Genomic DNA, 16,003 nt, shown 5'->3' with positions numbered 1-16,003 from the left:
GGCGATGTTTCGGTTGAACGAGGGAAAGTTTTTTTTCTTCCACAATCGGAAGATATGAAACTGGAAGAAGAAGAGTTGAAATGAGTAGAATTTTTTTTGATTTGGTTTTTATACGGTTTTACCAGAAGGGCATTTATGTAACTTCAATATCATATAGGATACCCCTTAACTAGAGTCTTTGGATGGGTATAAATTGATGGCCCCTAAATCCTTTTGAGTGGCCCCTAAAAACGCGAGGTAAAAAAGATCCCTCTTTTACATCAAGTAAAACAAACCAGTCCCTACCACTGGATTTAGACAAGATTGGAGAACCAACCAGGAACAAGATTTCAAGCATCGTGTTTTTGTTTTCTTGTGGATCTAAACACTCATATGAGTTAAGAAATGGTAATACGTCTTCAGATTTGGTGAATGTCATGTCTAATTGATAATTTTTCTGGCGCCACTTTAACGGTGATCACAATTTTTTTCTTGAAACCATGTCTCTGTGGTGAATGTCATGCAACAATTTTCATATTCACAGACCTGATGTGGCTTGGTTTCCTGGTTTGTAGCTGTCTGAACATTTTAGATCGGGTTCCACATTTTATTGAAGAAACGATGTTTTTTGATAAATTATATTTTTATGATTTATTTGCCAACTTTTCGTCAAGGTTTATCTGGTAAGATTTTAGGGCTTATTTGTTTCGGTTGGGTTATGTTTGCTGCTTCCGAATTAAGTGGTTGAATTGTTACAAACTTCTTCGAGATATGATTTGTATTCGATATAACTGTAATGGCTTTCAGTTTATGATTTTTCTTTTTTCTGTTTTTGTGAATGTACTTCGGTTTGTTAGATGTTGATCCTGGCTACAATATGTAATGCTGGTGCTTGACATTTATATTCTTTCTCTCAGGAGAACTCAGAATATCTGCGTATCAAGAATGTTGCAATTAGTGTGTAGGGGCTTTTTCAGTTGATGAAGTTTCAGCAACCATCGACTCATATGGTATGTATCCACCTGTATCAGATAAAGGTTAATGAGGTTCAACGGCACATCTATTAAAGAGATGGACCGTTGGTGGAAATAACGTCCGGACTTCAAATGTTATAAAGATGATTGGTTCTGTAAGTGTACTTTCCTTGAGAGCTATCTCTTTATTTGATCCAATTGTTGTTATTGCAATGTCATTTTTTCATTAGATATCAACTTCATTTTTACTAGATCTAGATACATTAAATGCAACAACTGATAACTAGTGTTTGAGTCTTTCTTTTCCAATTATATTACTTTAAAAGTTAAATGCTTACTACACTTGAATCTTTTCACCATCAGCTTACTAAAATTAAGATTCGACTGCAACCAAAACAATAACGTACAGTATGATGATTTTATTCTGACGTTCAACTGTTTGTAGTTGTTCAATTGATTATAAAAATCTTATTCAACAAATTTCTGTTTTTTTAGAATGATTCATTTTACTTTTTTAACCAGAGAACGTGTGTTTCTTTTTTCCTCCTTTTTCTCTTCTTCCTATTGGTTTTCCTTTAGCTTACAATGCGGTCTGATTGTATTGTTTTGTTGAGAAAAATACTAATAAAGTAACTGAGAAGAAGATACTTAGCACAAAATAATGTTGCTGATGTTGCTGCACAGAGAATGTAGAGGCACGTAGACTACGCTGTCCTAAAGGCAATATCGCCTGCCACTCCTCTGAGATGCTACAGCAGTTGGCGAGTCACCTCCAGGATACAACTACAGTTAGTACCCCTCAATGTAGCATACAATGAGGGTACCCTTAGAGCTTGGCAGAACTTAAAACAGTAGAAGAGATGTTTATAGAAAAACTGAGGGAGAGTAGAAGAGATATTTCTCTGTGGTATGTCTTATGAGATTACAACTACTCTCTTATATAGTGTTTGTGTAGTTACAAACAAGAAAGAAAACCCATGCGTATGACAGGAAAAACTGGTTATGTTGGGTTAAAGATAGTGCAAGAAAAGTTGTTTTGACAGGCATGGAGCAGTGTGTTGCTGCCAAGCCAAATACGTACATACAAGAGAGCCAGGACAAAACACGTACAGACAAAGAAGCAAAGACAAGCACGTTCAGACAAAGAAGTCAGGAGAAAACTCGTGCAGACAAAGAAGCCAAGACAAGCACGTTCAGACAAAGAAGTCAGGACAAAACACGTGCAGACAAAGAAAAGATTCTTCTACTTGTGTGGAAAACACGTACCAAAAATTTCAGCAAAAAGATAGGATCTAATGAACCCACACCCGAACCCGAACCCGCACCCGAGCCCGACCCGACCGACCGACCGGACGGACGGACGGCGGCGGCGGCGTGCGTGCTTCTGTGCGAAGCACCGCGCGTACGGGAAAGGCAACCTTGCCCTAGTCTAAGCCTCCCCCCCAAGCACAAAAGTCTAATGACCCAAGGGCCATGCCCTTATAGCCAACTCTATGGTATTTATGTCTAAAACTCTTTAGATTTTAGTCAATGTGGGACTATTGTTTTATCTATTCAAAAGAAAAAACAACTAATGGGCAATAGGTCTAGGGATCAAAACATAGTCCATGGAAAAATTGGTAATTTTAAAGCGTTTTTTCTAACAATCCCCCACATGAATGATAAAACATATCGACGAAATACGAGAAAACATAATACATCAATATTAGGCTAAGGTGTCCCAGAGATTGAACCTTAACATAGTGAGAGGTTACCGGAACTGCTTGTTGTTTCGGTGAACACAATGTCTTGAACCGTCAACAGTGAGTGCAATTCAGAAATAACAACCACACTTTGATGTCTCAAAGAAAAAGAAAGCTGCCAAGCTCTTGCCGTTGTGCCCGTTTTGGCCGTGGGCTAAATCCCGGACTTAATGAATGTCTCTAGAGAAAAAGCTCAAATTCTCATAGGAAGCGGCCCCACTTCCAACATCCATATAGGTGAGTCCATTAAGAGTGTCCTGCCACACTCCGCTTTAAGCAAATCCATGGAACTCATTAAGATCCTGACAGATCATCCTAAAACATGCAGGCAGCACTTATCATACGGTTACACCATAGGGAGGGACAAAGATAGTGCTTTCTCTCGACATCACCAAAAATTAGTTATCTCATTGAACCTTGATCTTGGAGCTCCATTCACAAGGTTGAGTGTCCTTCATGGCGATTTATTCTATGAGCTTGAGTCCCATCCCCTTCGATGTGGATCTAACTACCTCTCTAGATAACCCTTTCGTCAAAGGATCTGCAATATTCTCTTTAGACCTTACAAAGTCTATAGAGATGATGCCAGTAGAGAGTAGTTGTTTCACTGTCTTGTGTCTTCTTCGAAGATGTATAGACTTTCCGTTGTATACACTATTCTTTGCGCATCCAATAGCAGCTTGACTGTCACAGTGGATTGCGATCGAAGACACAGGCTTGGGCCAGAGTGGAATTCCACCCAGGAAACCTCGTATCCATTCAGCTTTCTCCAAGGCTATAAACTCAGACTCCATGGTGGATCGAGCTATACATGTCTGTTTGGTAGACTTCCATGACACAGACGCACCACCAAGTGTGAAGATGTACCCGCTAGTGGATTTGCACTCATCTGAGTCTGATATCCAGTTAGCATCACAATACCCTTCTAGCACAGCAGGATACTTCCCAAAACTTAGGCAATAGTTTGAAGTTCCTCTCAGGTACCGTAGAACTCTGTAGAGAGCATTCCAGTGATCCTGCCCAGGGTTGCAAGTGTACCTGCTTAATCTACTCACAGTATAAGCAATATCAGGTCTTGTACAGTTCATTAAATACATAGGACTGCCAATAACACGAGAATACTCAAGTTGATAAATACCCTCACCCTTGTTCTTTTTCAATTTGCAATTGGGATCATAAGGAGTAGTTGCAGGTTTAGCTTTTTCATGATTAAATCTCTTAAGCACAGTTTCAACATAATGAGATTGACTAAGACTATATCCATCAGACATCTTTCTGATTTTCATCCCTAAGATTACATCAGCAGGTCCTAAGTCTTTCATGTCAAAGTTTTCGTTAAGCATGCTTTTAGTGGTATTGATACTATCAAGGTTACTTCCTAATATGAGCATATCATCAACATATAGGCACACAATAACATGAGAATCGTCCACAGATTTAATGTAAACACATTTATCAGATTCATTAACCTTGAAGCCATTAGATATCATTACATGATTAAATTTTTCATGCCACTGTTTAGGTGCTTGTTTTAAACCATACAAAGATTTTTTCAGTTTGCATACTTTATCTTCAAAACCTTTCACAACAAAACCTTCCGGTTGGTCCATATAAATTTCTTCATTCAATTCACCATATAAAAAAGCAGTTTTAACATCCATCTGATGTATATGCAAATCATAAATAGAAGCAATAGCAATCAACATCCGGATAGAAGTGATTCTAGTGACCGGTGAATAGGTGTCAAAGAAATCTAATCCTTCCTGTTGTCTGTACCCCTTAGCTACTGTTGGGACTAGGAATGGTCCTAAAAATTCTACTGCAAGTGCACAGTGTCGGCAAGCAACACAGGGCAAGCACAGGTCAGTTCCACAGGGACAAGGGGGGCAAATGTGATCTTTCTTATTGTGACACTAAACAGAACCAATCATTAGCATTCAACAGCACTAATCATTAGCAATTATCAGCATTTATTTTTCACTAACAACCATTAACAGAACAGGCATTAACTTCACAACCATAAACATTTATTACTGAGCTAGCATTAACTTCTCAATCATAATCAGAACTAACATTTATTTCAAACAGTTGTCACAGAACAGCATTAATTTCCCACTAACAGTTATTATCTTCACTGCATTGATTTCAGATTAACCTCAATTTCAACACAGTATTTATTCCTGAAGCATTAATTACTAACTACTAATCATTCTCATTAACTAAACACTAACATTAATCATTAACCACTGACTAAACATTAATACTAGCATTTATTTCTGGAGAACTAATCATAAATCATTAAAACCAATCATTCACAATAACTGAGCAGCAGAATTTGAGGCAAATCATTACACTAATTCAATCATTGAGACTGAAGCAAGGTTATACAGAGAACTGAAGATGAACAAGCAAATGAGGAGGGGAAAATTTCTGAACAGTAATAAGGATATGGTGAATCAGATGAATGGAAACTAGGGTTGAGAATTCACCTCTCAGCCCATACTAGCATGTGAACCAATGAACTACTTTAGTTTCTTTGAATAGATAAATTACCTCCAATCACTAAATCAAGGCAAGCATTAGTTGTCTGTTTAAAGCACAACTAATCAAACACAATAACAAGCAATGTAGAGTCAGTGAACAAACATAGAGGAATTCTAACTACCTAGGATGCTTGACATTCTAGGTGAAAGCAACATGTATTCATCAACAAAAATTCATCTTACACAATTATCTTGGCATAAACAGCAGCACATCAGCACACAAATTAGCATTCAGGCTAAGGGTTTCATCTTAGCCCCAGTTAAGATGTTTAGTTCATAGTTAGAGAGCCTAACATGATACTAACAGTGTTGGTGTACATGGAAAATTCAACAGTGACAGAACACAAGCCAATTGCCAATTGGTTGATAATTTTTCACTCAAATTAAACTTGGGTCTCTCCCCCCTCTCCTCACAATGTTACACAGTGTACAATTTATACTAGAACACTAACCCTAATTGTAAATCCCCAAATCAGAAAATTAGGGTTTTTTTAAATTACACAAAATTTAACTTACAAACTCCCAAAATCTGCTCGACCCATGCCTCCTCTAGTCCTTGATGCTCTTCCTCTGCTCCTATTGTCCCCTAATTTCGAGTTATTTTACTCACCCCAAAACCTAGGGTTTCAGAGGTTGTGAGGAGAAGAAAATAACTAGGCTAGGGATATGGGGGTGTTGTCGGTGAAGAGATAGTAGTGGCAGTGATGGAACTGGTGGTGGTGATGGAAGTGACAGCGGCAGAGAGGGGAGGTGGTGGAGTTGCAGAGCTCTGCAACTGTCGGGTGAAGGAGATGAAGTTTTGGGAAGAAGGAGGTGTTTGGGTGGTAGTATAGGCATCGGTGCTAGGGTGTGAAGCGGGAACATCTGATTCGATGTTTGGCGAGCTGATCCGTAGGATGTGACGATGGTAGGTGGATCCAACGATGAGATGGGAGGCTGTGGGTAGCGACCGTCGGATGGAGGAATGCAACGAAAAGGACGGCCCAAGATGGAGATCGGCGTTGCGATGTAAAGCGGGAGCTTCGGAGTTTGATGTGCGATGATGGAGCGACCGTAGGATGCTGAGATGCTTCAATCTGACGGCTGAAATCCGATACGGGCTTGGGTAGTGGAAATGGGTTTGAGAAAGGGTTTTGGGCCTTGGGTATGCCAGGCCCATAACTTCTTTAAGAACAATTCCTCCTTCTTGAGCCCATTTCTACCCTCTTGGTCTTGTGCACAACATTCTTCGCGGCTTCCTTGCGTAATTCCTCCCGGCTTTTCACTACTTTTCTGCTCTTTTTGCTCCTCACTTCATCCAGATTTTATTTGTTGCCTAAAAATGCAAAATTAAGTAAGAAAAATATTTATTCTTGAAAACAATGAAAATACAGAATATGGGATAAAATGTAGAATTAATGCACAAAAGATGAGTTAAATGCCAACAAAAATATATATAAATATGCACTATTTAGCACTCATCAAATACCCCCAAACCTGAATTTTACTTGTCCTCAAGTAAAACAAAACTAAGGAAATCCTAACTATACCATTGTCGCTGGTCTCTCGAATGCATTTAGCGTATGCACTAAGCCTTTTAAACCACTAAGTGTCCCTAGTGGACGAGTTGAAGTCTCGTGAAGGTTTACCAGAGGTGTGCCTACAAAACCTAAGGACAAAATATAAGCTCAGATTCCGTCAAACGTGACATGTGCAAAACAGTTTAAGCTCACAGCAAAATGGAGATGTCAATCTAGCTATCGAAGGCACAATCCTAGCACTGATAACAAAAAAAGACATGTGATAAGAGTGTAAAGTGTATCTACACATGTGTAAAGAAAGATCTGAAGTCATGACTACTAATCACCAAGAGATAGTTTCTCAGGCTAAGAACTGAGGTCGAAATCTAGCTAGCTGTCCGGACTTTACGAGAATTGTGAATGAGTTGGAGGTATTTCACAATTACTCGCGTTGTACATCAATGGCATACACCCTCCTTGCTTATTACAACGAAACAACAAAAATAACTCTTTACATGACTCTTATTTACATTGACTATTCTCTTTTTATTTTTGGAACAAGAGATGATGGAATTGATAAATACTTGATTTTTTTTTTTTTTTTTTTTTTTTTTTTTTTTTTTTTTTTTTTTTTTTTTTTTTTTTTTTTTTTTTTTTTTTTTTTTTTTTTTTTTTTTTTTTTTTTTTTTTTTTTTTTTTTTTTTTTTTTTTTTTTTGAACAAGGAAACACTTTTGATACATAACAAGAAGAAACAAAAAATTACATGACACTTTGCAAGAGGTAGCCCTTTTTGATGCACCCAGTTAAATTCGATGGTTGTCTTTCTTAATGTAACCTCCACCTTCTATCCCAACCAACCAAAGAACAAGCTAGTCAAGTTTCGTTCAGTATTCTAAAGTGATTGGCAATCGTAACTTCCTATCAAACACCTTGAAGATCGAGACCATACATGTATTGGTAGATCGTGCGCGTGCAAATTTCTTATCACTATGTGAATTGTGCTAGAATCAGGGTGCCTAAATATCTAGACTAAGACTCCTAATAAAAATACATATTTGCACAAGAGTCAACATTTCAAGGTAAATGAGCTCCATTTTTTATGATTTTTCATTTTTTAATTTTTTTTTGGAATTTTTCAATTTTTTCAAAAAGATGGAGTTTGTTTTCTATTATGGCAATTTATCATGGTATCTACTCTATACCCCCAAACCTAAACTAAACATTGTCCTCAATGTTTCAAAACATGGAAAGAATTATAAAACAATATATGAAGAGGAACATGCTGAGTAGAGTAAAAGGAGAGAGAATACCCGATTGTACGGCGGAAGCTGGATTAAAACTCCGTTATTCAAGGCAAAAATCCATCATAATAGGAGTCACAATGGATGAGCACAAAATATACACAAAAGGAAATTTAACTAACACGTTATCTACAAGAAAATTTGGTTTTTAATGGGATTGGACTTTTTGGAAAATTTTGGTTTTGTCGGGAGACATTTGGTTTGGACGGGAAAAAGAAAAATTTTGGTTTTTAGGGGGGGAAAAACATTTCGAAAACTGTTTGGTTATTTAGGGAAAGGGTGGACCCGTTTAGTCCACATAGACCGGGTCCTCCAGGTTGGTTGTTTCAATGTCGGGTGGGAATGGCTCAAAGAATGGCTTTAATCTCTGCCCGTTGACTTTGAAAACGTTCTTGTTGGAGACATCCTCCAACTCTACAGCTCCATGAGGAAAAACTGTGCGTACTAGGTACGGACCCTTCCATCTGGAACGCAGTTTTCCTGGAAAAAGATGTAATCGGGAGTCATACAGCAAGACTCTCTGACCAGGAGTGAAAGATTTGCGTAGAATACGCTTGTCGTGAAACATCTTCATCTTCTGCTTGTACAGCTTGGCACTATCATAAGCCTCATTTCTCAATTCTTCCAACTCATTGAGTTGGAGTTTCCTTTGAATTCCAGCTTCGTCCAGAGAAAAGTTCAGCTCCTTGATTGCCCAGTAGGCACGATGTTCTAATTCCACAGGTAGATGGCACGGCTTTCCATACACTAGACGATAGGGGGACATGCCAATTGGTGTCTTATAAGCTGTTCTATAGGCCCACAAAGCATCATTCAACCTTAATGACCAATCTTTCCTAGACGGGTTAACCGTCTTCTCGAGAATGTGCTTAATTTCCCTATTAGAAACCTCTACTTGTCCACTAGTCTGAGGGTGGTACGGAGTAGCAACCTTGTGAGTTATGCCATACTTGCGTACTAAAGACTCAAAGTACTTGTTACGAAAATGTGAACCGCCGTCACTGATGATAGCTCTAGGGGTACCAAAACGTGCAAATATGTTTTCCTTTAGAAAAGAAAGTACCACCTTGTGGTCATTTGTTCTGGTTGCTATGGCTTCTACCCACTTAGAAACGTAATCAACTGCGACTAGGATGTACAGCTTGCTGTCAGACATGGGGAATGGACCCATGAAGTCTATCCCCCAAACATCAAAAATCTCCACAATCAGAATGGGGTTCAACGGCATCATGTTTCTCCTCGAAATGCTTCCTAGCTTTTGACAGCGTTCACAAGCAACGCAATAATCATGGCAATCCTTGAACAACGATGGCCAATAGAATCCACACTGCAAGATCTTTGCAGCAGTCTTCTTGGCACTGAAATGGCCTCCACATGCCTGGTCATGGCAGAAAGATATCACATCTTTGTGTTCAGTGTTGGGGACACATCTCCTAATGATTTGGTCTGGACAGTACTTAAACAGATATGGGTCATCCCAAAGAAAATGTTTGACCTCAGCTAAAAACTTATAGCGGTCTTGTCTTGACCAATGTGAGGGCATCCTACCTGCAGCAAGGTAGTTAACGATATCAGCAAACCAAGGGAGGTCTGAGATAGACATCAGCTGTTCATCTGGGAATGATTCTCTAATCAGCTCAGATTCATCAATAGACTCTAAAGTTAATCTAGACAAGTGATCGGAAACCACATTCTCACAACCTTTCTTATCACGGATTTCGAGATCGAATTCCTGTAATAAGAGTATCCATCGAATAAGGCGTGCTTTAGCATCCTTCTTGGAAAGAAGATACTTCAAAGCCGCATGGTCTGTGTATATGATGATCTTAGACCCTATCAGATAAGATCTAAACTTGTCTAATGCAAATACCACGGCAAGTAACTCCTTCTCGGTGGTCGAATAGTTGAGTTGAGCATCATTAAGAGTTTTACTAGCATAGTATATCACATATGGTAGTCTATCAACACGTTGCCCTAGAACAGCGCCAACGGCATAATCAGAGGCATCACACATGAGCTCAAACGGCAGTTTCCAATCTGGAGGTCGGACTATAGGAGCGGTGGTGAGGAGAGTCTTGAGTTCTTCCCATGCCTTCACACAAGAAGCATCGAAGTTAAAGACAACATCTTTGGCAAGTAGGTTACACAAAGGTCTTGAGATTTGGCTAAAGTTTTTGATGAATCGCCGGTAGAACCCGGCGTGACCTAAAAATGATCGAATCCCCTTCACAGAGTGGGGTTGGGGTAATTGCTGAATGAGGTCGACTTTAGCTTTATCTACTTCAATTCCTTTTTCCGATACGATGTGTCCTAGAACTATGCCGGAGTTCACCATGAAGTGGCATTTTTCCCAGTTTAAAATCAGATTCTTTTGCCTACATCTTGATAGCACAAGGACTAGATGGTCCAAACATTCGTCAAAAGAGGAACCAAACACAGAGAAATCATCCATAAAGATCTCGAGAAAACTATCTATCATGTCTGAAAAGATGCTCATCATGCACCGCTGAAAAGTAGCGGGTGCATTACACAGCCCGAAGGGCATACGTCTAAAAGCAAATGTCCCAAATGGACACGTAAATGTAGTTTTTTTCTGATCTTCTGGTGCTATATGGATTTGGTTATAACCGGAAAAGCCATCTAGAAAACAGTAGTGACTGTGTCCAGACACACGTTCTAGCATTTGGTCAATGAAAGGGAGCGGGAAGTGATCCTTCCTTGTTACTGTGTTCAATTTCCTGTAGTCGACACATACTCGCCATCCTGTGGTTGTACGTGAGGGGACTAACTCATTCTTCTCATTCCGAACCACAGTAATGCCTGACTTTTTAGGCACAACTTGAATGGGGCTAACCCATTTACTATCTGAAATCGGATATATGATACCCGCATCAAGTAGCTTCAAGATCTCACTTTTAACGACGTCTCTCATGTTAGGGTTAAGTCTCCTTTGCATTTCCCTAGATGGTTTGGCGTTCTCTTCCAGATTAATGTGGTGCATGCAAATGGTGGGGCTTATCCCTTTGAGATCTGAGATGGTCCATCCTAAGGCTTCTTTCTGATCCTCAAGGACTCCTAAAAGCTTGTTTTCCTGTTCTATGTTCAGTTGTGAAGAAATGATAACAGGTAAAGTATCAGAAGGACCTAGAAATGCATACTTCAAAGTCTCAGGCAATGGTTTCAATTCCTGGTTGGCCTTAGGTGACTCATCTGAAGATAGAACAAACTCTTCAGAAAGTGGGGGTTGTTCTACTGTATTCTGCCACTTAGTGATGTCCATTTGAGGTACAGATTCGAGCAAAGATTGGACTTCACTAGTGTATTCATCATCAAAGAACTCCAAGTTAACACCTTCCAAACATGCTTGCAGTGGATCTCTTGACATAATGCTAGTCAATGAATCTTGTATCAAACTCTCAATCATATTGACTTCATGTACCTCCTCATCATCTAGATTCACAGGTTGTTGACTAACATTAAACGCATTCAATTCTACAGTCATGTTTCCAAAAGAGAGTTTCAACACTCCATTCCGACAGTTGATGATTGCATTGGACGTCGCCAGGAATGGACGTCCTAGAATGATAGGAATGTGACAATTTGGGTTTTGAACAGGTTGGGTGTCTAAGACAATGAAGTCTACAGGAAAATAGAATTTTTCAACCTTAATCAAAACGTCTTCTACCACTCCACGAGGAACTTTGACTGACCGATCTGCTAATTGGAGAGTTATAGGTGTAGGCTTCAACTCTCCAAGACCTAACTGCACATAAACAGAATATGGCAGGAGGTTCACACTTGCCCCTAGATCTAATAAAGCTCTATTGACCCTGTGTTCTCCGATAGTGCAAGAGATTGTTGGACAACCTGGGTCCTTAAACTTGGGTGGAGTTTTGTTGAGAATAATGGAACTCACTTGTTCAGCTAAGAAAGCACGCTTGTGCACATTAATCTTGCGTTTTTGAGTGCACAAATCTTTGAGGAATTTGGCATATGCAGGGATTTGCTTAATTGCCTCAAGAAAAGTAATGTTGATGTTGACTCTTTTGAACAGTTCTAACATCTCATTGTAGTGGGTGCTTATCTGTTGGCGAACTAACCTCTGAGGAAAAGGAGCAATAGGAACATTAGGAGGTAGAGGGACATTCCTAGCAGTAGGTTTGTCGGTTTCACTAATGTGCTCGGATTCTTTTTCTGGACTGGAGGTTTCCTTAGGTGGTGTAGGCAATGCTAAGTTTGGCTCAGATTCACTTGCTTGTGGTATGCCTACCTTGTTCTCAACAACTCTACCACTTCGGAGAGTGGTGATGGAATGGACTTGATCGGTAGATATGCTAAATCGGTAGATATGCTAAATCCAATACCTACCGATTATTGGTAGGTATGCTAAATCCAATATCTACCATAATCGGTAGATATGCTAAATCCAATACCTACCGATTATTGGTTTCTCCACATTCAACTTTCGTCAAATTAGCCGTTGGAGTTTTTGGGAAAAACAAAAAGAGCCGTTGGACCCTAAACCTATATGAACAAACTCATATCTATCACCCCAATTGCACCAAACTATTTCCTCTCTTCAGTTTTAATTTTCATAACAAAAAACATGGATATTGCTTTTGCCGAAGAAGAAGATTGTGCTATTTATAGAGCGTGGGTTTTGGTAACTGCTCATGATTGTGTTCACAAGCTCCACAAATCGGAATCCGAAGAGCAGATATGGAACCGTATCTTAATGGTATTTGAGGCCTTAGATGGTAATCGAATTCGAAGATCATCCAATGACATTAAGATGAGAAAGAATGCGCTAGATAAGGAGATTGACAAACTTGAAGATGAGGAACGGTTTGTTAGGAACGCTTTTCCTTGGTGGACGTATGAAAAACGAGTAAGTATCTCTGTAACTCCAATTCACATTAACAAAAGTTAGTACTAACTTGTTACTCATTCGTAATTTCAGAGAAATCTTGCGGATCGCCGGTATGTGGACCTCTACGGGAAACGATTTGAACATGAAGGATGCTACAAAATCAAGAGGGACAATTTCTATGGTCACTGGAAGTTATGATCTGTTTTAATACTTTTATGGTCAATTAGGAGTATGGATTTAGGTGCTTTTGACGAAATTGTAAGGTTAAGGCCGTTTGAACTTTATGTAATGGATGTAATCGGAGTATTATTAATATAAAAACTAGCCGATTATACGAAATCGGTAGATTATTTTGTTAAACAACCTACCGATTGTAATATTCGGTTATTTTATGAGTCAACTTTCTTTCTGATTATGGTGTTGTTTGGTTCTAGGAAACAGTTTTTTTTGAACTTGTAATATTCGGAGGATAATGTTTTTGTAAAGTTCTGAATGTACGATGGCCCAAAAATCAGAATTTGGAAAAACTTATACTTTTCAAATTTTGTCTTTGAAATAATCGGACGTTAAATTAGTTACCAAAACTTCCGAATATGGGATGTCTAACCTTCAATATGGGCCCTTGGAACCACCTGGAGCCATGGCGTGGTTTGTTTTGAACTTGTGATATTCGGAGGATAGGTTTTTTATAAAGTTCCGAATGTACGATGGCCCAAAAATCAGAATTTGGAAAAACTTATACTTTTCAAATTTTGTCTTTGAAATAATCGGACGTTAAATTAGTTACCAAAACTTTCGAATATGGGATGTCTAACCTTCAATATGGGCCCTTGGAACCACCTGGAGCCATGGCGTGGTTTGTTTTGAACTTGTGATATTCGGAGGATAGGTTTTTTATAAAGTTCCGAATGTACGATGGCCCAAAAATCAGAATTTGGAAAAACTTATACTTTTCAAATTTTGTCTTTGAAATAATCGGACGTTAAATTAGTTACCAAAACTTCTGAATTTGGGCTGTCTAACCTTCAATATGGGCCCTTGGAACCACCTGGAGCCATGGCGTGGTTTGTTTTGAACTTGTGATATTCGGAGGATAGGTTTTTTATAAAGTTCCGAATGTACGATGGCCCAAAAATCAGAATTTGGAAAAACTTATACTTTTCAAATTTTGTCTTTGAAATAATCGGAAGTTAAATTAGTTACCAAAACTTCCGAATTTGGGCTGTCTAACCTTCAATATGGGCCCTTGGAACCACCTGGAGCCATGGCGTGGTTTGTTTTTAACTTGTGATATTCGGAGGATAGGTTTTTTATAAAGTTCCGAATGTACGATGGCCCAAAAATCAGAATTTGGAAAAACTTATACTTTTCAAATTTTGTCTTTGAAATAATCGGAAGTTAAATTAGTTACCAAAACTTCCGAATTTGGGCTGTCAAACCTTCAATATGGGCCCTTGGAACCACCTGGAGCCATGGCGTGGTTTGTTTTGAACTTGTGATATTCGAAGGATAGGTTTTTTATAAAGTTCCGAACGTACAATGATCCAAAAATCAGAATTTGGAAAAACTTATACTTTTCAAATTTTGTCTTTGAAATAATCGGAAGTTAAATTAGTTACCAAAACTTCCGAATTTGGGCTGTCTAACCTTCAATATGGGCCCTTGGAACCACCTGGAGCCATGGCGTGGTTTGTTTTGAACTTGTGATATTCGGAGGATAGGTTTTTTATAAAGTTCCGAATGTACGATGGCCCAAAAATCAGAATTTGGAAAAACTTATACTTTTCAAATTTTGTCTTTGAAATAATCGGAAGTTAAATTAGTTACCAAAACTTCCGAATTTGGGCTGTCTAACCTTCAATATGGGCCCTTGGAACCACCTGGAGCCATGGCGTGGTTTTTCTTGAACTTGTGATATTCGGAGGATATGTTTTTTATAAAGTTCCGAATGTACGATGGCCCAAAAATCAGAATTTGGAAAAACTTATACTTTTCAAATTTTGTCTTTGAAATAATCGGACGTTAAATTAGTTACCAAAACTTCCGAATATGGGATGTCTAACCTTCAATATTGGCCCTTGGAACCACCTGGAGCCATGGCGTGGTTTGTTTTGAACTTTTGATATTCGGAGGATATGTTTTTTATAAAGTTCCGAATGTACGATGGCCCAAAAATCAGAATTTGGAAAAACTTATACTTTTCAAATTTTGTCTTTGAAATAATCGGACGTTAAATTAGTTACCAAAACTTCCGAATATGGGATGTCTAACCTTCAATATTGGCCCTTGGAACCACCTGGAGCCATGGCGTGGTTTGTTTTGAACTTGTGATATTCGGAGGATAGGTTTTTTATAAAGTTCCGAATGTACGATGGCCCAAAAATCAGAATTTGGAAAAACTTATACTTTTCAAATTTTGTCTTTGAAATAATCGGAAGTTAAATTAATTACCAAAACTTCCGAATATGGGATGTCTAACCTTCAATATGGGCCCTTGGAACCACCTGGAGCCATGGCGTGGTTTGTTTTGAACTTGTGATATTCGGAGGATAGGTTTTTTATAAAGTTCCGAATGTACGATGGCCCAAAAATCAGAATTTGGAAAAACTTATACTTTTCAAATTTTGTCTTTGAAATAATCGGACGTTAAATTAGTTACCAAAACTTCCGAATATGGGATGTCTAACCTTCAATATTGGCCCTTGGAACCACCTGGAGCCATGGCGTGGTTTGTTTTGAACTTGTGATATTCGGAGGATAGGTTTTTTATAAAGTTCCGAATGTACGATGGCCCAAAAATCAGAATTTGGAAAAACTTATACTTTTCAAATTTTGTCTTTGAAATAATCGGAAGTTAAATTAGTTACCAAAACTTCCGAATTTGGGCTGTCTAACCTTCAATATGGGCCCTTGGAACCACCTGGATCCATGGCGTGGTTTGTTTTGAACTTGTGATATTCGGAGGATAGGTTTTTTATAAAGTTCCGAATGTACGATGGCCCAAAAATCAGAATTTGGAAAAACTTATACTTTTCAAATTTTGTCTTTGAAATAATCGGAAGTTAAATTAGTTACCAAAACTTCTGAATTTGGG

The 16,003-nt window shown here is 38.6% G+C and overlaps 1 long non-coding RNA gene across 1 annotated transcript; it reads left to right on the top strand.

The window, feature by feature from the left end:
• The first annotated feature begins 277 nt into the window (after positions 1 to 277).
• Positions 278 to 1,184, top strand: LOC113353557. Its single transcript, XR_003361371.1, has 2 exons — positions 278 to 662; positions 897 to 1,184. It is a non-coding gene; the product is annotated as an uncharacterized LOC113353557 (long non-coding RNA).
• The last annotated feature ends 14,819 nt before the right edge of the window (positions 1,185 to 16,003 follow it).

Source organism: Papaver somniferum, chromosome 2 (assembly GCF_003573695.1).
Source record: "Papaver somniferum cultivar HN1 chromosome 2, ASM357369v1, whole genome shotgun sequence".
NCBI lineage: Eukaryota > Viridiplantae > Streptophyta > Magnoliopsida > Ranunculales > Papaveraceae > Papaver > Papaver somniferum.
This window is presented reverse-complemented; position numbering and strand designations above follow the sequence as displayed.